Source organism: Rhipicephalus sanguineus, chromosome 3, assembly GCF_013339695.2.
Source record: "Rhipicephalus sanguineus isolate Rsan-2018 chromosome 3, BIME_Rsan_1.4, whole genome shotgun sequence".
In the NCBI taxonomy this organism is placed as follows: Eukaryota; Metazoa; Arthropoda; class Arachnida; order Ixodida; family Ixodidae; genus Rhipicephalus; species Rhipicephalus sanguineus.
In genome coordinates this window covers 47123706-47149392 of record NC_051178.1, presented here as the reverse complement: position 1 = coordinate 47149392, position 25687 = coordinate 47123706, and the positions used below count along the sequence as shown (strand labels likewise).

General features: G+C 45.8%; 1 pseudogene; it reads right to left on the bottom strand.

The window, feature by feature from the left end:
* LOC125757819 (uncharacterized) overlaps positions 1-14853 on the bottom strand; it is a 32739-nt pseudogene extending 17886 nt beyond the window's left edge.
* Between the last annotated feature and the right edge of the window lie 10834 nt (positions 14854-25687).

Below are 25687 nucleotides of genomic sequence, written 5' to 3'. Positions count from 1 at the left end.
CCAAAACACCGGACACCCGTCCGCGTAAGCCGCGACCGGGCATCCAGCGCCTCTGCCGAGGTGATGGACACAACGGCAAGCCCAACGGCGGCTCAGGCGCCGAAGGAGCGGCGCAGCTCGTTGGAGCGCGCCAGAAAAGAAAAAGCCCGCATCACAGGGCCTGGAAAGGGCTCTGTGACTTAAGGTAATAGTTCTTTCAGTACACACAGCACTAACTTACACTCAAAATGGATACACAAATTATACAATGAACGTCAGAGGTCTACTAAGAAACCTCGACGATATCCAAGAGCTGCTACATGAACACTCACCAAAAGTGCTGTGTGTGCAAGAAACACATTTAAAATCCAAAAACACGAATTTTCTACGCCAATATGTCATATTCCGAAAGGACCGGGATGATGCTGTGGCGTCATCTGGTGGCGTAGCCGTTATAGTTAACCAAGGAATTGCATGTACCCACTTACCACTCCCAAACATCCCTTGAGGCAGTGGCTGTTCGAGCCGTCCTATTCAACAACTGATCACAATCTGCTCACTTTACATACCCCCGCAGTGCCAACTCCAAAAATATGAATTCGAGTCCTTAATAGACCAACTTCCAGAACCATTTCTGGTCCTTGGAGACTTGAATGCACACAACAGTCTATGGGGTGACTCTCGCTGCGATGCGCGAGGTCGTCTGATTGAACAGTTCCTTTTCTCTTCTGGCGCATGTCTCTTGAATTAAAAACAACCACATATTATTGCCTTGCAAACAGAACATACTCGTCCATAGATCTCAGCATAGCGTCTCCATCACTTCTGCCCCTAATTAAATGGAAAGTTATCAATAATCCTTACGGAAGTGACCACTTTCCAATACTTCTGAACACACCAATTACAAATGAATGTCCCCATCAGGTTCCAAAATGGCAGATTAAGAAGGCCGATTGGGAACAGTTTCGGAAAGTTACACTGTTAAGTTGGACGGACATGTCTTCCTTAAGCATAGACGCAGCTGTAGAATACTTTACATCATTTCTGATTGATGCCGCAACCAAATGTATACCACAAACAAGTGGACACTCTGGAAAACGACGAGTTCCATGGTGGAACAAGTGATTGCAGAAATGCGCGTAGAAACAAAACAAAGCATGGAATTTGCTTCGCGACTCCCCACAGCGGAGAACCTTACAATTTTAAGATTATCAAGTCTCAAGGCAGAGAACGCGCCGACAGGCTAGAAGAGAGAGTTGGCAAAAATTTCTATCAGGCATCAATTCATACACACAAGAAGGCAAACTCTGGAACATGATTAGTAGGGTAGAAGGACGACAAACACATTCACTGCCTCTAGTAAACACAGCAAGGCGACAGCATTAGAAGACCAAGCGAACTTTCTAGGCGCACATTTCGAACAAGTGTCCAGCTCGTCGCACTATTCCGAGGCTTTCCAACGCTACAAGACAACAATAGAAAAACAGAAATTAGAGCGCAAATCCACAAAACACGATGCGTACAACAGAGCTTTCTCCATTAGCTGAGCTGCAGGCATCGCTAACCTGCTGCAGTAGTTCCGCCCCAGGCTCCGACCGTGTGGTATATGACATGCTGAAAAACCTACCTGCCGAAACGCAAAAAAACCTTACTTTCCTTGTACAATGTCATCTGGTTTTCCGGCGAGATCCCCTCGTCTTGAAAGAGGCGATCGTCGTTCCCCATTCTTAAACAGGGCAAGGATCCATCCTCCGTTGCGAGTTACAGGCCCATCGCACTTACAAGCTGCCTGTGTAAACTTTTCGAAAAGATGATAAACCGCCGACTTATGCATTTCCTGGAACGAAACAATCTACTTGACCCGTACCAGTGCGGATTTCGCGAGGGTAGATCCACCACCGACCACCTGTTACGTATCGAGGCACAAATCCGTGACGCATTCGCCCACAAGCAGTTCTTTCTTTCTGTGTTCCTCGATATGGAAAAGGCTTACGACACAACATGGCGCTTCGGAATACTAAGAGACCTGTCCCACCTTGGTGTACGTGGTAGAATGCTAGATATATAGAGAGCTACTTGTCGGATCGTACGTTCCGTGTCCGAGTAGGAAATGTTCTATGAAGACCATTCCTTCAAGAAACCGGAGTGCCACAGGGTGGTGTACTTAGCTGTACACTCTTTATAATCAAAATGAATTCCTTGCGTCTTTGCATCCCACGGAATATGTTTTACTTGCACATATGTCGATGATGTACAGGTCGGCTTTAAATCGTGCAACCTCTCGATGTGTGAGCGGCAGGTCCAGCTAGGTTTAAACAAGATCTCTATAATGGGCAGACGAAAATGGCTTTACACTGAATGCACAAAAAGTACTTGCGTTTTATTCTCCCGAAAGAGAGGCCTCCATCCCGATCCAGACATTGGCCTACATGGACAGCGTCTGTCGGTAGAAACGGAGCACAAGTTCCTAGGGCTTATCCTAGACACGAAACTCTCCTTTATAACACACATCAAGTACATAAAACACAAGTGCATAAAAACAATGAATGTTCAAAAGTATTGTCACGCACTGCGTGGGGGTAGTGACAAGAAATGTCTGATAAATTTGTATAAAAGCCTCATACGCACTCGCCTAGACTACGGGGCAATAATCTACCAGTCTGAGACACCAAGCGCCCTAAAAATGCTTGACCCTGTCCACCATCTAGGCATTCGGCTATCTACGGGCGCCTTTCGCACCAGCCCCGTGGAAAGCCTCTACGGTCGAATCGAACGAGTGGTCGCTACACCTCCAGAGATCTTACCTATCTTTTGTATATTTCCTGAAGGTGAACGCAAACAACGAACACCCCTCACACACTACAATCAATGAGGTTTGTCTGCTTCTGAACTTTTGCACAACCGTCCTTCGAATGAGACAGCCGTACTCACTTCGTGTGAGGAGCCTAAGCTGAAGAAATGGGTGTGCCCACTTCTCGAACACTGTCTAATGGCTCCCGCTGCCTATCTCCCGCCGTGGCATTGGCAGCTTATAGAGTGCGATGCTTTCTTTCGTCGAAGTTATCAAGCATGCGCCACTTGCACATATCCGTACACACTTCCTTGAATTACAAGTACAAGTACCACACCCTGAGTTCTTTACAGATGCCTCAAAGTGTAACACTTCTGTGTCGTTACGCAGCCGTTGGTCCATCCTTTCCGATTCCGGTATTCTGCACCCTGATTCCAGTATCTTCACGGCAGAAGCCTACGCGATACTTGCGGCAGTTAACACATAAAACAAGTTAAAACTACAAAAGGCAGTGATAGACACGGATTCATTAAGTGTAGTGAAAGCTTTAAAAGCTATGGACAAAAACACACAAATCCGGTCCTTGTCTCGCTCTACTCTATTTTATGCACGATCTACTCACTTGAAACAACACGTCGTAGTGTGCTGGGTGCCAGGGCAACCGCGAGATACAAGGCAACGTGTTGGCGGATCAGCTAGCAGCATCCGCGCACGAAAACAGTCCCAATACAACTGTAGCTATCCCTCCAATAGACTTAAAACCATTCCTCAAAAGAAAGCCAGGGCCTTTTGGCAGAGCACATGGGATAGGCACACACAAAATAAACTGCACGCTATCAAGCCGCAACTAGGTAACTGGCCGCCAGTATCAAAATCACGCCACACAGAAGTTACACTCTGCAGACTTAGGATTGGCCACACATACAGTACACATTCATACATTTTGTCCGGAGGCGATCCACCTGTGTGTGACCATTGTGGCGACCCCCTCACTGTACTCCACACCTTACTGCAATGCAGGGAACTAGACGCTCTCAGAAAAAAGCATTTTTCATCTGTATACCTGCAGTACCCTCTTCATCCTGCTATGTTCATTGGCAGAGAACCCCTTTTTAAATATCAGTCCCTCTTTGAATTTTTAAAAAGTGTACATAATTTCAACAGGGGCGTAGCCAAGGGGGGTAAAGTCCCTGAAACTTCGTAAGTAGCGACACTTTCCTCCTCCGCTCGCGTTCCTCCTCGTTCTCCTCTCCTTCGCACTCTCTTTTCGAGCATGGCGCCACCTACCTTGCTCTGCGTAGCAGACGACGCTTCGCAAAGTGAGCGCGCGCTTGCCAGCGGCGCGCTTTAGGCATTCGCACTAGCCGTCTAGCTCTTAGTACGCTTTTTTGTTTAATTATTGTTGTTTAGGAGATGTTAGGACACGTGTGTAAAGGACACATGTGATGTTGAACGGTAATGTCCCGCTCTACATGAAGCCTTCTGAAACCTATACATTGTACACGTCGTCCTCGCGAGGCAAATTCGCCGCGCATACCAATGACGCACTGAGGCTGCCAGTACGCACTAGAGGCAGCCGTTCTTTATTCTGAACCTGCTCAGAAATAGAGGCTCGAACTGGTCCTCGGAGAAATGGTCCTAGAAAGATTAATTTCAGTTATACTACCCAGTACGCATTGCTGCTCATAGAGTATTTATCTTAACAGCACTTAAGAATGAACGAAGAGCGAATGCAAGATAGCGCCCCGGCAAGATTTGTCATGTAAAAAGATATGTGCAGAGAGCAATGACTGTCAGTGCAGCAGCAGCTCGGAGCTTCATTGAAAGAAGAATGCGCCAGAAGGCGTACATCATTTCCAGTCGTACATTTATACAGCGTTGGTTGTTTCGTTAAGAGATTAGACTCACCAACCATAGTGCACAAATGCCCTCGTAGACGTACTGACATATGAACTGTACTCGCTGCTCAATGAACGAGCAAGCGATCGAATAAACTAGCCTGCCACCGTAAACGTTTCCTTCGCGAGAGCTCCACTCGCGGATAATAATATCATCTGGGGTTCTATGTCTCAATACCACGATATAATTATGAGAGACGCCGTAGGGCAGGGCTCTGGAAATTTTGACCATCTGACGTTCTTTAACGAGCATGGACATCGCATGGCACACTGGCCTCAAGCTATTCGCCTCCATCGAAATGTGACCGCCGCGGTCGATCGCGACCTTCGGGTCAGCAGCCGAGCACTATAACCTCTGCTCCACCGCGGCGGAAAGCTACTCGCGGATATAAACCTCCACAAGAAATGGCACGTAAACCTTCGCGCTAAATATACGTGAGGTTCCTAAACGATGAACGCACCTGCGACTCGGATGGGCACGCACGCTTTGCCTACCTACCTTCTATCGCAAGTCCACCGGCGGATCTGTCGACGTAAAAGAGCCAGAGAAAGCTATTTGCTCCGGGAAAAAAAACCGAGCACGCAACAAAACAAACAGAGTGCCACTCCTAATTTGAGCTTTCGCACTGCAGCTTTTTTCTTCAAAATAACTGCGCCGAATCTCTGAAGTTTCGTAATCCCATTTTCGATCGTCAGTCGACGTGCCTCCGCAATCGGCGTGCCATGCTAGGCGCACAAACTAATACCGCGAACTCAAACCAGTAGGCGGATCACGTCAAGCAGAAAACGTAACCACATATTCTTGAAAAAAAAAAAACACTTAGTACAGACCCGCAGAAGCAGTAATAAAACGTGTGAGGAATAGCGACGTACTGCACGAATAACTGAGACCTGTCTACGGCGTTATAGCACGCAGCTATTTGCGCGAACCTCGACGAGTACTTATAGTGAGAGTATAGCAACTTACATCGCACAGTCGCGTCGAAAACATCGGCCGAAAGTTACTTCCTTCGCAACTCGTTGCGCTTCCCGGACGGTATCAAAAACAGCTTTTTCCTTCATTGATTTGTTTCTGCGTCCGAAAGCGCAGCAGAAGCCCATGGCAACCAACCGTGGCGTCAGTCTTGTGTGCAAGGTATCTCAGAGCACAACGCACGCGAAATGGAAAGTGCGTATCCATAACACACGTGCGCTGAGAAACAGTGAGCCCGCGCTATGCGAGCAAAGATGGCAGTTGCGGGCGACTGTAAACAAGCGACCGCTCGAGCGGTCCCGCGTGACGGCAGTTGACCAATGCCGACGCGGCGTCAGGCTCGGAGAGGGCAGCAGAGGAGGGAGAAAAGAGAGGAGGCGCGCTTTCATGCACGTATGTCGCTACTTTACGAAGTTTCAGGGACTTTAAAGGGGGGGGGGTTGGGGGGGTTCAAACCCCCCCCGAAATTTTTCAGTTTTGCTTGCGTATATAGGCACGCACACATACAAACGCACGAACATACATTAAGTATGGTTGAACCCCCCCCGAAAAAAATTTCTGGCTACGCCCCTGAATTTCAACGTTATTTTTCCAGGCGCTCCGTAGCGCGGCCTCATGATTGAGGCTGCTGCTACGGTTTCCAGCAAAGGAAGCACTCCTCCCGGCTTTGGGATCAAGGCCCTTGAGGAGCACTCGTGTCTTTCCGTTTTTACTTGTAATACCATGATCACTCGTCATTTATCCCACAACCATAGATCACACCCCTTGTCACTGCCATAATTTTAGACTGTATACACATTTTTTACGCTTCTTTATAGCGCGTGATTTTAGGCCTCTATACAGCCACAATACACCCTATCATCGTATCACTGGTCATCGCTAACACCACATAAAAGACATGGCGCTCTTTGGCCACCCATGGCCCTTGCGCCAAAAAACCCCACTAATCATCATCGCTGCAGGCTACCATATGATAAGCCAAGCGAAGCAGGCTAATCGGAGACTGAAGTGGGAATCTATTTTAGCTGTCCTGTCTAGGCACAACTAAAATACTGGACACTTCTGCACTGATCAACTCACAGCAGCTTGAATATGGAGCAGTGGCGATGGTATTCGTTTCCAAAGAAACTGAATTTCCTGAAAAAGGAGAGCGTGTGATCGGGTTATAAATCGTTTACTGGTACCCGCCCATATTTGCGTCGCGGATTCTTAAATTTCAGGCCAGGCAGGACGAAAAAAAATTGGGGGACGCTTAAACTTCGCCTTTAAGAGTTTAACGCGATAGCGATATCCAGCCCCTAGTGCGCACTTCGAACACTACGAGTGTTCAACTGAATGCGCGCACTAAGGTGTGTGCCTTATGTAATGGGTAGCATGCTTTAAACTAAGAGCAATTATGCGCGAGAAACTTTTTCGAAGTTGCGATGCACCCACTACGTGGTCTTAGGGAATACACGCAGTAATGGTGTGCCTTTTGTAATGAGCGGCTGCTTTAAACCACCAAGTCGTTATGATATTGACATGGTGTGACGCCCGATGGCAATGTACGCTTGTACAACGCAATATTACTGCGATATTACATCTCGTACTGTGACACCTGTACACAGGACGCGTATTTTTGGGAAGCATGAAAGTTACTTTCAGTTCAGCTCCAAGCAGAGGCGTGGCTGTGTGGTAGAACACCTGCTTGCCACGCAGACGGCCTGGGTTCGATGCTCACTCGGACCCAACATTTTTATTATTTATTTTATTTGCAGCTTTTTCGATTTTTCGATCACGGACAAGATGATGATTTTTCGCTCACAACCAACGGCTCCGACGCCGACGGCGGAATTTCTACGATACGAGCTCTTTAACGCTATCGCGTTAAAATCATGACAGATTGCTGTAATGTTATAGAGCCCCTGCTGAGCGATAACCTCCTCTGCAATGCTCGAGCGCAAGACACACAAGCGCGGAATAGGCAGCCCGCACAGCAGGTAACCTACAGTGATTGGTCATGACACACAGAGGACAGTCGTCACAGCAGAATCGTAGGACAAATTTATTACAAAATTACGTTATTGCTGCGTTCAAGTAAAACTTTGTCTGACTTGTTAGTTTCCCTGTCTGCAGCCGACAATAACCACCGTCGAAAGTGGGCGAGCTCAGCCCCCCCAACATTTCTCAGTGGGGGGGCTAGCGCCCCCCTTGCTTCCCCGGTAGATACGCCTATGCCTGGACCACGGAGATGCTGCATGTTAATTCCCATGTCTATAAGGAGCATTATGATGTTGTCGGCGAGGACCCGGCCACTTTGGTCGTGAATTGGCATAAAGCCTAAGAACACTTCTTCGATTTCGTTCGCATCCTTATTAAGGTACCTGGCACAAACAGTAAGCTGCTCGATACCAGCAGTATCCGTCGTTTTATCCGCAAATACGGAGAAGCAGCCTGCAGCGTTTACTTTGGGACTAGGATTTTCTTTATGATTGCAGCTGAGATTTCCATATTCTGGTTTTGTACTTCTGAACTTAAATACGAGGCAAGATTTGCGCAACTTTCCAAATGCTTTTTTAGATCTGTCGCCACAATACGCTCGCATGCGAAGCAGCGCTCTGAAGTTGCCTGTATTGTAGAGGAGCTGCTTGAATCCATGGGACCACTGTCCCTATGGCCACGGAGAGCCAGACCTTGCCGCCCGCAAAAGAGAACTGTCTCAACTATAGGCTGTAACTTCCTTCGGTTGTCTTTTATTTGAATTTGCCTGCAATGGTCCAGTTGATCAAGAATACTGGGCACACATCCTGAGAAGGTTTGAAAAATTATCGGCTACCAGCTGAGCGTCAGTGTGATATTTAGTGGCGTCATGTCGCCCGAAGACTTCGAGGGCGTGCTTCCACTTTTGAAATGGCTTGGATACGAGGGCCTCAACCCTTGCCAACCTCATTTCTGCTAAAAAGGACACACTCGACAAAACGCAGCCTCTTCAAGCGCTGAGTTGCTAAGCCATCGGTACCTGTCCAACCAAGCCACCTGAAACCTTCGTTTCTCTTTCAAATGGTTCATAGACTTAAGCATGTAGCCCGGCGGAGGAATCCGAGAAGTTAGCAGTTGATCTTTTATCTGATCATCCACTTTTGAGTCGTCTGTGTAGAGCCCGATATCAAACTTGCTTTGGCTAACATTTTGAGGGTCTGAAAAAGATAAATAGATACAAGATTAGCCCAATAAATCCCACTCCCGGGTTACGCCCCTGGTCGGTGGTGTATGAGAGTACGAAAAATTTCGGGGGGGGGGCTGAAGCACCATAAGCCACCGCCCCCCATGGCTACGCCCCTGGTCCACAGATCTAAGCAGTACATCCAGTCATCCCGTCGCTTCTACCCTTACTCAAATGGAAAGTCATTATTAATTCTTACGGATGTGACCACTTTCCAATAGTTCTGGATGCACCAATAACGAATGAATGTCCTCCACAGGTTCCCAAATGGCACATTGACAAAGCCGATTGGGAACAGTTTCGTAAAGTTACTCGCTTAAGTTATGTGTGGTTTAATAAGCATGGATGCAGCCGTAGAGTACTTTACAGCTTTTCTCACAGATGCTGCAACTAAGTACATCCCACAAACTGGACTACCCGGCAAACGACGTGTCCCATGGTGGAACACTGACTGTCGAAATGCGCCCACAAAAAAAACCAAGCATGAAGGTTGCTTCGGGACTCTCCGGCAGCAGAGAACCTTGACAGTTTTAAAAACATATGTCTCAAGGCAGGAGAACGTGCCGACAGGCAAGAGGAAAGTTGGGGAAGTTTGTATCGGGCATCAATTCATATACACAGAAGGCTAAGTCTGGAATATGGTTAGTAGGGTAAACAGGTCGACAAGCACATTCACTTCCTCTTGTACACACCCAAGGCGACAGCTTGGAAGGCCAGGCGAGCTTCCTGGGCGCACACTTCGAACAGGTGTCCAGCTCGTCGCACTATTCTGAAGCTTTCCAACGATAGAAAACACGAATCGAAATCCAGAAACTAGAGCGTAAATCCACAAAACACGAGGAGGCATACAATGAACCTTTCCGATTAGCTGAGCTACAGGCATCGCTGAGCTGCTGCAATAAATCCGCCCCAGGTTCCGACCGTCTTGTATATGAAATGTTGAAACACCTGCCATCTGAAACCCAAAAGACGCTCCTTTCCCTGTATAATGCTGTTTGGTTTTCCGGCGAGACCCGCTCGGTCTGGAAAGAAGCCATTATTATTCCGATTCTAAAGCAGGGCAAGGACCCATCCTCAGTTTCCAGTTACGGGCATATAGCCATAACAAGTTGGAACATAACATGTAGAAAGAACACCATGCGGCATAAGCCTGTATATTCAATAAGTTCATTGCAATAATGAGGGAGAACTGGATGAGCTTTCTGACGAAAAACCTTCAGCGTTTTCTTTGAAAAGGTGCACACTGTCACACCTAAAGCATGCCTATTGCGTAATTTGGCACTCTTCGTCTGACGTGGCCGTTCCCCATGAGACTGCATGTCGTATGCGAAACACTTGCAGCCCAGACATAGAAAACGCTAGCTCTTCGCACAATCCTTTTGTGAAAGTTCTCCATTAACTACTGCAAGAGAAAATGGAAAGACTACGGGAATGCTAAGGAAACGGAAGAAAGTTTGTCAAACCGCAGGGTGCACTTATCCTATTCATTTTTTTTTCATATGTAGACGCATCCTTGCATAACCTTCTAGGTTTTTAGCTGTCGTTGTAAGGTAAGCTTTCTCTGTATACTGTATATTTGTTGACTAAAAACTTATCAGGCTTTTATTGGCACATAAATTACTGCAGCAGTAGTAGTGTGATAAGGGAAAGGGGCTTTAGAAAAATTCTGTGAAGACAAACAGATAATTAGTCGTGTTTATCTTAGACGGCATCTATTCCGTACAAGCGTACGTAAAATGTGATATTACTTTAGTTCGACTCACCAAATAAGTTTTCCATCAATATATCCCAATAATAAGTTCAAATTGGGTGTGCTTACTTTAAATTATTTGAGTACATTGCTCAATTTTTCAAAAGCTTCATTTTTTTCCTCGGGAGCCCTTCCAACTAAACTGCATGGCTGTCAACTTCGAGATGATTTGCCTGAGCAGGGTTCGCACGGAGTCTTGAAGGTCGGTTCCATCAAACCTTTTGAAATGCTGCACCTGCTTAAACTGCATTTTTAGAAGTGAATTAGAAATTGACTGGAAAAAACACGGAATATTTATGATGCGTATCTTACTACTGGTATGCAGTTTTAGTACATTCTGGTATTATGAATTCTTTGAAATAATCTTTGAAGTTAACTTCGGGTATGACGAATTCAAAAAGAATGCCTGCAGATTTCGAAGGTGCTTAAATGTTTGGTAGAACATTGCAATAAAAAATACTGCAACGCAAACTAAAGGCTAAACCAAGAGCAAAGCATTGCAATTTCACAATAAAGTCGTTCTGGCAAAAAAAAAAAAGAACAGTGTAAGGGAAACGCATCACTTACAAGCTTTTCAAAGTTTTCTGGAAAAGCTGCATATTCTTCAAAATGCAGCAGTTCTGTATTTTCTACAGGAAATCGAGGGCAACCTTCGGGTAATGCCGACATCGCCACAATTTTTTGAGCAAGAATTCTTTGGACACGTACGATTTCGTTTAAAATTAGTGTTATTGTCGAACTCTTTGTTCTAAAATCTTGTAATAAAATGTTATATGATGTTGATAGCTAAAAAATGTTACGCAAGTATCGAGTAAGAGTCATGAAAAATTTATAGGATATGTTTCTTGATTATGAAATGCACATCCATACCTAAATATTGCGCTGTGAGATCTCTTGTTTGCTTTTGCAGTGAAGCCAATCTATTGTCTGAAATGATTTCATTGTAATTTATTGCGAGCACTCAGCTGACATTTTGAATAGGACACGCATTCCTATACTTCTTGACGCGCGCTTCCCAGACTGTCGCAGCTTTGACAAAAGTTGCGCATTGCGCTGCTTCAGGGAAAGCTGAAGTCTGCACAAAAAAAAGCGAGCTGCAGCAGCTTTTTCTGCAATGCTGTGACAGACAGCGAACTGCTTAAATAATTTATCTTCAAAAGCCTTCTTTAGGCTATCGATACTGCACTTTGACTCAAATAGATTTTGCTCAGTGACGCGGAAAAGCTGCTAGGAAACCTTTGCGAGATTAACCAACGGCTGCGACGGCACCTTCAATCGGTTGCGTACATGCTGCGAATAACATTTTAGCGCATTGAGCTCTGGCACTTCTTTCGTGCTGTCTACCAGGCTGTGCACAGTTTGTGCTTGTGTTACAGCGTAAGCGACATATCCCGTAAAATAGACGAAACTATCTTGCTCCTCCTCACAGAGTTCAATAATGCCATCGTCGCATGGTTCTGCGGCATCTTCTGCAGAGTCCTGCAATAATTCTTTTTTTGCAGTTGAAAAAAACGCCAGGCCTGCGCGGAAAGCGCAGCACAGTCACAGCGAAAGCTGGAAGAGCGGCATTTCTAGAGCCCGTTATAAACTCTCCTGTGGCTACTAATACAGGTACATTAGCAACGTACCCACTACGCAACAAAGCGTAATTTTTGGGAAGTTGGGAAGCACCCAGCACGACATTATTTGTGTTCTGCGGAGAAGCGAGGTACCATATATGTAAGCGATTATGTGCAGTTTGTTGATGCGGCGGTTGATGACGATGAATAATTATGGTTGCGCCCTTTGTAATGGCTTAGAAGCTTTAAACGACCCACTAGTTACGTAATGCATATTGTGACGCCCGGTCGTTATTTAACTGTCCCCCACGCTTTATAACATACTTTAACCGGAGAAACGTAGAGCGAGAGAGAGCGAGAATTGACTTTATTGAGACCCTGAGGAAATGGATCATGGGAGCCTTATGGGCTTCCTTGGCAACCAACAGAAGTGCACTTGCGAGGAACCCACTACGCTATAAATCATTGTAATTTTTGAGAAGTAGGCAGTAGGCACTGTGCCATTTTTCGTCATTCTACAGACAGCCGTGGTACCTGCTAAACGCATGTAAGGCATTATGCGCACTTTGTTGATGCTGTGCGTGATGACGATGAAGAATTATGGCAGAGCTCTTTGTAATGGGTTGGAAGCATTCAACAACCTACTCGTTGCGCAATTCGCATTGTGTGACGCCTGGTTACAGAATTCGCGTTGTGCGACGCTTGGTGCTTATTCTACTCTTTTACCACGCTATATTGCATATGCTAATGTGGTTCCTTCCCGACATGAAGCCTGTATAGGACCTTTTTGCAAAGCAGTTTCAAGCACCGGCATGGCTCAGAGGTTGAATACTGGGCTCCCACGCAGAGGGCCCAGGTTCGAACCTCGTTCCATCCTGGAATTTTTTCTTATTTAGTTTTTTTTCTTATTTCGAGCGATACTGGTTACGGACACCGGCGGCGGCGGCGGACAACTACGGCACCAAAAACGGCCGGTGAAATGATCTCATAACAGCTTTCGCTGTAAAAAATGTAGCAGGTCCTCATAATCGTCAATCGCATAGGAGCCGTGCCGACTGGGCTGCGAAAACTGCCCCAGTACTATAGTTTGTAAAAGTACATTTGAACTCTCTAGCTCGTGGCACCGGAGTCTTAAATCTGATGCTGCTGAAAAGATTTTCCAGAGCACCCTGGCTCAGAAGTAAGAATTTGAAACCCATTTCTGCAATACTGCCTCAAAGATAAAGCAGACAGAGTTGAGATGATAGCACCCGTTTGAATGGGCTTCCAAGCTCCCCTTCCCTGTGCCTGCCTGATCCATTTTCGTTAGACCGACCAACATGTTGATGAAGGCTTGCAGAAAATTGTTGGCCTCGGCAGCTTTTTCTGCACACAACTCTCTCAGTGCTCTTTTCCTAGTTCGAAATGTCATTATGGTGAACCATTTGAACACCTTGTCAAGGAGGAAGGCCGTGGTGAGAGCTTCCTTGGGGAGGATGCGTCTGTTCACTAGGTACTGCAGACCTGCACTCGTGCTATGGTGGATTAATGCATGCGCAGAGGCAACATTCATTTTCTGGAAATGATTGGGGTCAATGAAGGTCGCGGTACTTGAGTTGCGGCATGACCTTCAGCTTGTACTTTTCATCAAGACAGGCCTGCCGGATATGTTCCATTGAGACGTTTAAAAGAACATAATTAAAAACTACACTGTTAGCATGAAGTATAAGCAAAACAGAAAAGGTTATAGCATTGCTCTCCGGTTTCATATGAAAGAATTTCTGCGAGGGCTCTTAACGTCATCTAAAAAAGATGTCAAGGAAGTTGACACACGCAACCTAATTAAGCTTGCAAGCAGCAGAATAATATCAAAGAAAATTAGGGGCAGCATAAGAATGGCAGCATTTCTTAAATGAAGAAAATACAAGTACCTTGGACTGACTTGGCTGAAAGAAATGAATTGTATGTCACAGTATGTGCATTGTTGTGTTTCGTAAGGAAGGTTAGGTCGCAGTATTGACCACTTTGAATAGATGCAAGATGATGAGACTGACGAAATAACAATATCCGTGTATCTATTTGGACGGCCGCTTTAAAGCTATTCAAAGGCATCTTTATAACTGACTGAATGCTACGATTCTGCTGCTCCCCAGCACCAGAGTCACTGGGACAAGTCACTTATTGTGTCAATCGTTGCGAACTGTACTGATATTCGTTGTACTGTACTGTATGGATTTCCTTGTGACTTTGTGCTACAAACGGGTGGTTGTCTATTTTCCCTTTCCTGTATTGATTCTGTAATCAAGCAAAAAATGAGTGTTAGTCAGTACTGGTTGTGACAACTGTATACTTGAATGTGTTTGAGAATGCATTCCAGCTGAATGTTTTTATTGAGCTAGACAAGCTCACCTTGCTACTAGGTAGGCTCTTTGCTTCCACTGTTACATCATCCAAGATAATTTCTTGTCCTCGAACTAAGTGCCCTCTGAGGTTCTTTAGGAGATATGGGGCATCTGCCAGAAAATATAGGTGGCGTCCAATGCCACATGGATGCGGGCAAGATGTTCTTGGTTTTCCAAACTTGGAAGCATGGATTCCACATAGTCGCCAGATAGCAGTGTTTCCTGGCCCCATGTCTGTCACTACAGCACTCACTGTTATACGAGCACCTTCTGCTCTTTGTGTCACACTAAAAAGGCACTGCTTAACTTGCTCGGCATCAAAGGAGGAGGCTGTTAGAAAAGACACATAAAATGATTATAGTTTATACATCAAAACTGCTCGATCCCCGCAGGGGCGTCTGCGCAAGCAGGCGTTTGGTGTGTAGCGACACCACGGACCCGAGCTAACGGGGGGTTTCGACCCCCCCACGCCTAGCCGTGCGTGGCTTGCCGTGTCCGGGGAAAAGGGGATCCTGGGGGTTGAGCTGACGCCGGGTGATTGGACCTTTAAGGCCCCCCGGCAGAGGCAACACACCCCTTTGGCCCCGGCTTCACGTAGACGGCACCTGGGCTGACCCACCCAGGGGAAATCGGCAGTCGCCTTTTCCTGTCTCTCTCCCCTCATCTTCGTCTTTCTCTCCACTTTAAATCTTTCCTGTCTACTCCTCCCTTCTCGTTACTTCCGATTTTTCCTGGCGGCAAGGGTTAACCTTGTGTAGTTACTCTCGCTTGAGTAGTTATATTAGGTTATAGCGGCACTGTACGGCTGGCGTCTGTAGCCTTACATCTAAGTGCTTCAGCGTCCCCTAGTTGGACTCCATGGTGGGTGGCCGCCATTGCTGCCGAAACAAACAAAACTATCATGGGAACACCCTCATTTCCCCGCCTACTTGATCGTCTCCCTCAGAAGAGGGTACGCACCGAAGAACTAACAAGTTTCAACCGACCGAGAACCTCCTATCCGAAATTCCACGTAATCCATAGTGAAGCTACAGACAAACAAGCTAGATCGATCTCCCCATTTGTTGTGGCAAAGTCTCTGACCGAAGTCTTTGGGCCAGGCTACAAGGTAACTAAGATGGCTAGCGGTGACCTTCTGCTTGAGCTCCCTGAAAAGCACCACTACGACAAACTTGGTGGTCTAGCAACCTTTGGCAACATCCCAATATCTGTTTCACCTCACCGATCAATGAATACCACACGCGGAGTCGTCTCAGAAGTAGATCTCCTTGAATTATCGGAACAAGAACTTCTAGAAGGGTGGAAAGACCAAAATGTCACCGATGTGAAGCGAATCATAATCAGACGCGACAACAAAGAAATAGCGACGAAGCATCTCATACTAACCTTCGAATCCAGCGATCTACCACAAACCATTGAAACAGGATACATCAAACTAGCCGTCCGCCCGTACATCCCAAATCCGAGGCGATGCTTCAAATGCCAGCGATTCGGCCATGGTTCGCAGAGCTGCCGTGGTCAAGAAACTTGCGCAAGATGTGGAGGCCAAGGCCATCCCTCTGAAAACTGTACAAGCACACCCACTGCGTCAATTGTGACGGCGATCATGCAGCCTACTCGCGATCCTGTCCAAACTGGAAAAGAGAGAAAGACATAATCACCCTCAAGGTAAAAGAAAACATTTCTTTCCGTGAAGCCCGTAAGAGGTGCTCACCTTTTCACACCACACCTTACGCTGATGCGGCGCGCCGGGGGGCCGCGTCGCATCGGCCGCCGCCACTCTTCGGTCTGCGCAGAGCGACCCGTCGGCTGTGGCGCCTGCCCCCAAGGCGGCAGTAGTTAAGTCTACACCGCCAACTCGCGAACAGGGACCGGCGACTCCAGGGCCGTCGGGTCTCAAGGCCTCGTCTCACCAGGCGAGGCCCGAAACTCGAGCCACTAGCCCGACCGTGCGGGCATCCAGTGCCTCCGAGGAGGCAATGGACACGGTATCGGCACCACTGGTGCCGAAACACCGGCGCAGTTCTCTGGACCGCGCCAAGAAAACAAAAAAGCCAATTACGGGGCCGGACGACCGTCCTGCCTCCTGAAACAGTATTTCACTTGAACACTCCACAGTTCCTTATTGTGCACACAGCACCGTTGTATGATTAATATGCACACACAAATATTACAGTGGAACATCCGAGGCCTTCTTCGAAACCTCGATGACATTCAAGAACTCCTTCACGAACTCAATCCAAAAGTGCTGTGTGTGCAAGAAACACATTTAAAACCACAACACACAAACTTTCTACGAAACTACCTCATTTTTCGAAAGGACCGAGATGATGCCACGGTATCATCCGGCGGTGTAGCCATTATAGTCAACCAATCAGTAGCATGTACACATCTACCACTACAGACGTCCCTGGAAGCAGTGGCTGTTCGAGCAGTTCTTCTAGATAAACTCATCACCATTTGCTCTCTATACATACCGCCACAATACCACCTACAAAAACAAGAATTCCAGTCCTTGGTGGATGAACTGCCGGAACCTTATCTGGTCCTTGGGGACTTGCGCATAGTGGTCTATGGGGACTCTCGCTGCGATGCGCGAGGTCGTCTGATTGAACAGTTTCTCTTCTTCCGGCGCGTGTCTGTTCAATCGGAAAGAGCCAACTATTATAACCGCCAACAATACCTACTCGTCATAGACCTCAGCATTACATCTCCATCCTTTTCCAGTCCTTAATGGAAAGTTATTGGGAATCCCTACGGAAGTGACCACTTCCCAATAGAGCTAAGCGCAGCAATAACAAATCAATGTCCTCCACAGGTTCCTAAATGGCAGACCGAAACAGCCGATTGGGAACAGTTTCGAAAACTTACCCTCTTAAGCTGGACTGACATGTGTACCTTAAGTATAGAAGCTGCTGTGGACTACTTTGTAGCCTTTTTGATCGATGCTGCAAGCAAATGCATCCCACAAACAAGCGGACGGTCTCGAAAACAACGTGTCCCATGGTGGAATAATGACTGTCGAATTGCGCGAAACAAGCAAAACAAGGCATGGAGGTTGCTTCGCGATTCTCCGACAGCAGAACCTTGTAACTTTAAGAACATAAAGTCCCAAGGCAGGAGGACGCGCCGACAGGCTAGAAGAGAAAGTTGGCAGAAGTTTTTATCAGGCATTAGTTTATACACATGAGGGTAAAGTCTGGAACAGGGTCACTAGGGTAGTAGGAAGACAAGCGTATTCACTTCCTCTAGTAAGCACAGAAGGTGAGAGCTTGGAAGACCAGGCGAACTACCTAGGCGCACACTTCGAACAAGTGTCCAGTTCCGCGCATTACTCTGAAGCTTCCAACGGTACAAAACAAGAATAGAAAAACAGAAACTAGAGCGGAAAAGCACAAAGCACGAGGCATATAACCAACCTTTCAGCTTAGCTGAGCTACAGGTATCACTAAGCTGCTGCAGTAATTCCGCCCCAGGTTCTGACCGTGTGGTATATGACATGTTGAAAAACCTACCTGCCGAAACGAAAAAAACCTTACTTTCCCTGTATAACGCCATCTGGTTTTCCGGCGAGATCCCCTCGTCATGGAAAGAGGCGATTGTCATTCCTATTCTTAAACAGGGCAAAGATCCATCCTCTGTTACGAGTTACAGGCCCATCGCGCTAACAAGCTGTCTGTGCAAACTTTTCGAAAAGATGATAAACCGCGACTTATACATTTCCTGGAAACGAACAATCTACTTGACCCGTACCAGTGCGGATTTCGCGAGGGCAGATCCACCATTGACCACCTGTTACGTATCGAGGCACAAATCCGTGACGCATTCGTCCACAGGCAGTTCTTTCTTCTGTGTTCCTCGATATGGAAAAGGCTTACGACACAACATGGCGCTTTGGAATACTAAGAGACCTGTCCCACCTTGGTGTACGTGGTAGAATGCTAGATATAATAGAGAGCTACTTGTCGGATCGTACGTTTCGAGTCCGGGTAGGAAATGTTCTATCAAGACCATTTCTTCAAGAAACGGGAGTGCCACAGGGTGGTGTACTTAGCTGTACACTCTTTATTATCAAAATGAATTCCTTGCGCCTCTGCATACCACGTAATATGTTTTATTGCACATATGTCGACGATGTACAGGTCGGTTTTAAGTCGTGCAACCTTTCGATCTGTGAGCGTCAGGTCCAGCTAGGGCTGAACAAGATCTCCAAATGGGCGGACGAGAATGGTTTCAGCCTTAATCCTCAAAAAAGCACCTGTGTCCTGTTCTCTCGAAAGAGAGGCCTTCATCCTGATCCAGATATTGACCTGCATGGTCAACATCTCTCCGTGAAGACGGAGCACAAATTCTTAGGCCTAATTCTGGATAGTAAGCTTACGTTCGTATCGCACATTAAATATTTAAAAAACAAATGCCTAAAAACAATGAATGTTCTAAAGTGTTGTCACACACTACGTGGGGTAGTGACAAAAAGTGTCTGTTGAATCTGTACAAAAGCCTCATACGCACTCGCCTAGACTACGGGCAATAATCTATCAGTCGGCGACAGCAAGCGCCTTGAAGATGCTTGACCCTGTCCACCATCTAGGCATCCGCCTTTCTACGGGCGCCTTTCGCACCAGCCCGTGGAAAGCCTCTACGTCGAATCGGACGAGTGGTCGTACAACTACAGATCTTACCTATCGTTTTTGTATATTCTGAAGGTGAACGCAAACAAGGAACACCCCTCACACTCCACAATCATGATTTGTCCAGTTTGCCCTTTCGACAACCGTCGATCCTTCGGAGACAGCCGTACTCACTTCGTGTGAGGGCTCTAGCTGAAGAAATGGGTGTGCCAATTCTCGAACACTCTCTAATGGCTCCCGCCCACGTTTCCCGCCGTGGCAGTGGCAGCTTATAGATTGTGATGTTTCTTTCATGGAAGTTACCAAGCACGCGCCACCTGCACATATCCGTACACACTTCCTCGAACTCCAGCACAAATACACGTGTCCAGAATTCTTCACAGACGCCTCAAAGTCCAATACTTCTGTTTCGTACGCAGCGGTTGGTCCATCCTTTTCCGATTCCGGTATTCTGCCCCAAACTCAAGAATCTTCACAGCGGAAGCTTACGCGATACTTGCGGCTGTTAAACACATAAGACACACAAAACTACAAAAGGCAGTTTTTACACGGATTCCCTAAGCGTGGTAAAAGCTTTAAAAACACTGAAAAAACACAAAACCCTGTCCTTGTCTCGCTCTACACCTTTTATGCACGATCCCACACTCGAACAACGTGTAGTAGTGTTCTGGGTGCCAGGGCACCGCGAGATTGCAGGCAACGTGTTGGCGGACCACCTAGCAGTATGCGCCCATGAAACAGTCGTATACACTCATAGCTATTCCCCACTAGACTTAAAACCCTTCCTCAAAAGTAAGCTCAGGGCCTTTTGGCAGACCACATGGGATGTGCAGACAAGAAATAACTACACGTTATTAAACCGCATCTAGGTAATTGGCCGCCGGTATCGAAGTCACGTTACACAGATTACACTCTGGCAGACTTAGGATCGGCCACACATACAGTACACATTCACCTTTTGTCCGGAGGCGATCCACCTTTGTGTGATCATTGTGGCGATCCACTAACTGTACTCCACACCCTATTGCAATGCACGGAACTAGACGCTCTCAGAAAAAAGCATTTTTCATCAATACACCTGCAGTTCCCACTTCATCCCGGTATGTTCATTGGCAGACAACCACTTAATATCATTCTCTCTTCGAATTTTTAAAGGATGTAGATAACTTCAACGTTATTTTTCCAGGCGCTCGTAGCGCGGCCTCATGATTGAGGCTGTTGTTGCGGTTTCTATCAAAGGAAGCACCTGCCTCCCGGCCTTTGGCTCAAAGGCCTTGAGGAGGCATTCGCTGCTTTATCGCCTCTCACTTGTAAATACCATGCTCACATCGTCATTAATCCACACCCATAGATCACACCACTTGTCACTGCCATAATTTTATACTCTATACACATCTTTTACGCTTCTTTATAGCGCGTGATTTTAGGCCTCTATACAGCCACAATACACCCTGTCATCGTAATCATTGGTCATGCTAACACCGCACAAAAGACATGGCGCTCTTTGGCCACCCATGGCCCTTGCGCCACAAAGCCCACTAATCAATCAAACTGCTCGATGTACAAAATTCATTGTATGTCTGTAAAACATTTTACCGTGTGTTTCCTCTGAATAAAGAATAATACGGCATTGCTTGCATATGCAACCGACTTTGGCTTTCATTCTAAAAACGAGGACTACAATTACAAGAGTACAGACATATAGAATCGGCCGACGATACTGACAGCTCATATGTTTAAGTTGCAAAGGCCTTTTTCCATGCTCATAACTAGTACATATTGACACGCACACTTCTGCGTTTCAGGGCAACACTGTTTTACCATTCAGAACTCCTACACGTGTTGTTGCTCAGGCAGGTCAGACTTGAATGTATGACAATGTTATTGAATTTTTCCAAATGGTCTGCCCAGATGGCATGCATAGAACATACAGATGAGCGAATGCTAGAACTTACATCAGCACCAGTGATAAGGCTGGAATGTACAATAATATATGTAAAAAAGCTAGCGCATTTCCCCGAACAGCGTATTATTGACCAGCCTGCTCTTACTGTGGTTAAACTGTCTGGGTTTTGTTTTGCTGGGCCCAATCACCCAACAATATTTCAATATTTCACTTTGCCTGCTGTGTAGTCACAACCACGCGAAATGTTCATCTGAAATTTACCTTAGACTCACCATGGTAGCTCAGTGGCTAAAGTGATGTGCTGCTAGGTTCACGGACAAGGAACAAATTCCAGGTTAAAACGGCCATACTTCAAAGTCAAGTGCGAAACACTGGTGCCCTTAAATTTAGGTACCTTAAAACCCCAGCGATCAAATTAATCCACATGGTGCCCCATAATTGTAATGTGGTCCTGGCATGTAAACACTACAACTTATTTTTATAGGTAAGGCACAAGAATCGATATCAACTTTGTAAAATGCAACCATCACTTTTATAGTCACACGTGAAGTGGTAAGCAACTGCTTGCTTCCAGCGACTTGTGATGCCCGCCAACATAAACACCTGTGCATGAGTAGCCAGTGCCTCCTTTGCAGCTGCGTTTGATGGCCCTATTGTTGGCTGTCGTGAAAGGTTCATCGACGTAGAAAACAAGATTAACACACAGCTGAATCCTAAGCTTAATGAGCGCAATCACCGAGGGTAGCGATATGCATGCATTGACATGGAAATAACATTTTGCTTCAATGGCTGTATATTTAAGGACAAGAAGGCACGCCATCTGTGTATCATAGTGATATAAATACATATCTTTTCAGTGTAGCAGGTTCCTTTTGGTCACCAAATGAGGTGCATTTAGTGCTAAACTTCTGCACTGCGGAGCTGAACCTTGAATCAAGCACAGTACCCTAACATGCATATACATGTACACACCTATAATGCTTCCAGTGGACGCATCATAATCAAGTGCTGGTGAAATTTGAATTTCATCCATTAACAGGCTTGCATGGCGTCCTTCTGCTTGCATCCCCAACACTTTCTGCTGCAAAGCAGCGAAAACTTCTTCAGGGATCCCTAGAAGACATTTCTTACATCAGCATCTCAGTGAGAAAACAGGTATGCGACCTACAATCACAAATAATAGTGATTTTACAGTAATAAGCAATATTTACCAGAAGTGAACTTTGTGTTATGCCTGCCATTGCAAAGTTCTTTTTGCTGGCAGTTAGACAACATTTCCTTTAACTGTCATACCCCTTGCTCCCAACTTTCAATTGCAGGGCTTTTTAAAAGGATTCGGGGGACCAAGAACTTCCCGCATTGAGCCTTTTTCGAGAACGCGGATTTGATCTTCAGAGAGCACCCGCCTACAGGTTCGCGAAGTAGTTCTCTATTTTTCTCAGCCTGGTGCCGCCGCCTTTTCTCTACATTCAGTCAACGCTCAGGCTCAAGCGCTTGATCTTTAACTTCGTGTAGGATGCACATCCTGCTGAAATTCGAAAAAGAAAACATAAATGCACACCTTTGACTGTTGCTTTTCCACAAGGGCTCCAGAAATGAACTGCTATGTCCATCCTAAAACATTGGTACAACTTTATTCACCATTTGTACAGTTTGGTTTTGTTCCTAGAAAATATCGCAGATGGAAATTTGAAGCACTTCATGACACTTGGTTTTGGTGGTATGATATCATATCATAAGCATCGTGTAGTGACATAATCAGGAAGGGCAGAAATGGTCACTTTTTTTCAGGCGACAGCCAACCGTGCACGCTTTCTGTACGTGTTATAAGTATCTTAAATAACAGAAAGATGGCTTTTTGAATACGATAACTGAAGCGCAATAACAATCACAATTTCTGCAAGAATAGGAACAAAGAAGGTGCCAATGAACAAATGTGCAGTAGTGCTGTAACAACCCTGTGTACTTCAGTTCAGTATCTCACCTGTAAGCACAGAATGCAGGCTGAAACGAGAGATAAAGTGTGCCTGAACATTCGGGCATTGTTAAATCTGTAAAAATGTAGAAGCACTAACATGTTTCTACGAGAGTGCCTGGAAAGTAAGTTTAAAAGGAATCTCCCGTGTCCTGTTAATGCCTGTGATGTGTAATAGTTTGCAGGAAAGTGGTCTGGGATGAAATTTGTATTTTCGATCCATGTAATGTAGAACAGTTCTTACCTTCCTTATTCCATAATTCGTTCCAATCTTCGTTTAGTCTTTTCTTCAATTGATATTACTGTTTTTGTGATAGGAACAAATATCTCCTCCCCATCTTTGGTTGCTTCTATTGCATATTCGTCAGCTAGTGTATTCCCCATGTTTCCACTATGTGCTTTAGCATAGGTTATTTAATGTTTGATTTTGTGCTTGATTTATTGTTTTTCTAATGTTGCAGATGATGGCATTTGTGTTATCGGGGTCTTTTAGTGCCTTAAGTGCAGATTGGCTATCTGTGGATAGTTGGTATTTAGCGTGAGTGTGAAAAGGTAATATGTGTTCAATCGCTTTCTGGATGGCTATGATTTCGGCCTCGTAGTTTTTTTTATTGCGTTAGTTTGCCCTGCGGCATCAATACACATTACACAAAATGGTGCAGTTGTGTTTCCTCCATGAAGTCCAGGAGGGACCTATGGTTAGGACCGTATATCCATCGCTGCGAGTCCGGTGGCCTGGTGTGCCTCGTAGTTACTACTATGTTCCGGGACTTCGTACTTTTTAACTGTTTCAATTTGATTGTCTTTGTGTAGTATTGTAAATGCTGACTCCCGTTTCGTTTCCTTTCTTTGATCCATCCGTGTATATTTGTAATCGGCGTCTCCCTCTGTTGTTCCAAACGTTATAGTAACTTTTGCTGGGTGATCTTGCCAATGATCATATTTTCCCATTATTTCGTTTTCCATATATGCCTTACATTACCAGGTAAAGTTCTTTCCCTGCTTAAATATGGTATGTAGTTGATTTTCTTTTTACAGATGAGGGGTGACTGTTGTCGTAGAGGGCCGCGCGAGACCATCCTACATTTACTGTGTTCAGGTGTCTCATTTGTCGCCATAGGCAGGGGAAGTCTTCAAATGTTCACTCTGTTTCTTTTTGGTTTGTGTATTCTGCAGAATCGTGATTTCATATGGGCTTCCTGTGATCTTGTTTTGTGCTAGAATTTTCTTTGGAATGTCGTCTCTTGCATTGTTCGGGTCGATGTCGACCACTTTAAATGTGGGGAGTCTGGGTGAAGGTGTGAACACCTGCATCTATTTTGCCTCAGGGAGCCTATCAAGGCATTCTTTCAATTGTGTGATTCCCTCGCCATTTGACGTGCTAATGGTGACAGCTGTGTCTTTTGCATTCAGCTTGACATCTGTGAGTCTCAATTTTGACGGATCAATGTTTTTGACGATTCTGTCTTTTATTTCTCTTGTTGTGACTTCCCCCGTTGTAGGTTTAACAAGAACCGCGCGCTTCCCCGGTTTATTCACTTTAGTTTGCTCATCTCAGTGTTGGAGGACACTAGCGTAAGTGCGCTCTGGTACATGGCTGTTAGGTTTCAGCTCACTCAGCTGGCCCTTCATTGTGGCGTTATCTAAGGCTGTTTCCAACAAATTTGTTTTGCTTGCCCGAAAAGCTCTCAGAAGGTGGTCGCATGTCTCTGCACTTGCCCTCTGTTGTTGTGCTACCAGAAGCGCCTGGTAGAATGCGGTTTCACTGTCATTTATTTTACCTGATATAAAATGTTTTTTTAACCTCCTGCAGCGTCTCATTTGTTGGAGGTTGCCTGTCTCCCTCTGTTCTTTTTTCATGAGGTAGTTGAGTGTGAAGGTTTTGAGTAATTTCTATGACTGTTTTTGTTCTGTTCGTTTCCTGAGGACTCATCCTCACTCTCAGACTCAGAGCTGACCTGAACATGCTTACTCAGGTCTTCATGATATTGTCTCATTTTTTCTACTGTTCGCTTCTATTTCCCCTTTTTTTGCATCTCAGTGTCAGTGTCACCCCCCAGTAGCCGGTGGGGTCACCTGTGTCCTTGGTCTGTTCATTTTCAGATTCGTTACACTCTCTTGAGCTCAAATGTCTTTCGGGAAGTTTTGATCTCTTGCGCGAGTCTCTCTCGTGTCTTTTCCTCAGAGGTGTTGCATTGGAGTCTGAGAATGGTGTGTTGTTCTGGCCTAACTTGTGCTTTTCAGGCATGGCAGGTGTTGCCGTGGTTCTGTTACAACTTGAATGGTGTGTGCAAATGCTGTTTCCAGGTTTCCAGTGTTGTGAACGTTCAAACACCGATTGCGCTCAAATTCACACAATCATAGCACCATTTGAATGCCCAAAACACAACAAGAACATACGATAGTTGCGTGCAGCAGAGCATATAGCAGTAAACCGGTTCTAAAAGTTCCGTGCAGTATGGCACAATGCAGGAATACGTTAACACTCACAAAGAGTTCTAATTATATAGCACAAAATCATTCTATAATCAGATGTATGTGTCCTCTACTAATTCTAGCCAAAAAACCCCACTTTGAGGCGTTTGTTTAGGCGGATTGCCGAGGATTAGATTTTACTCACACGGTTGCCAAAAATGGCGGGC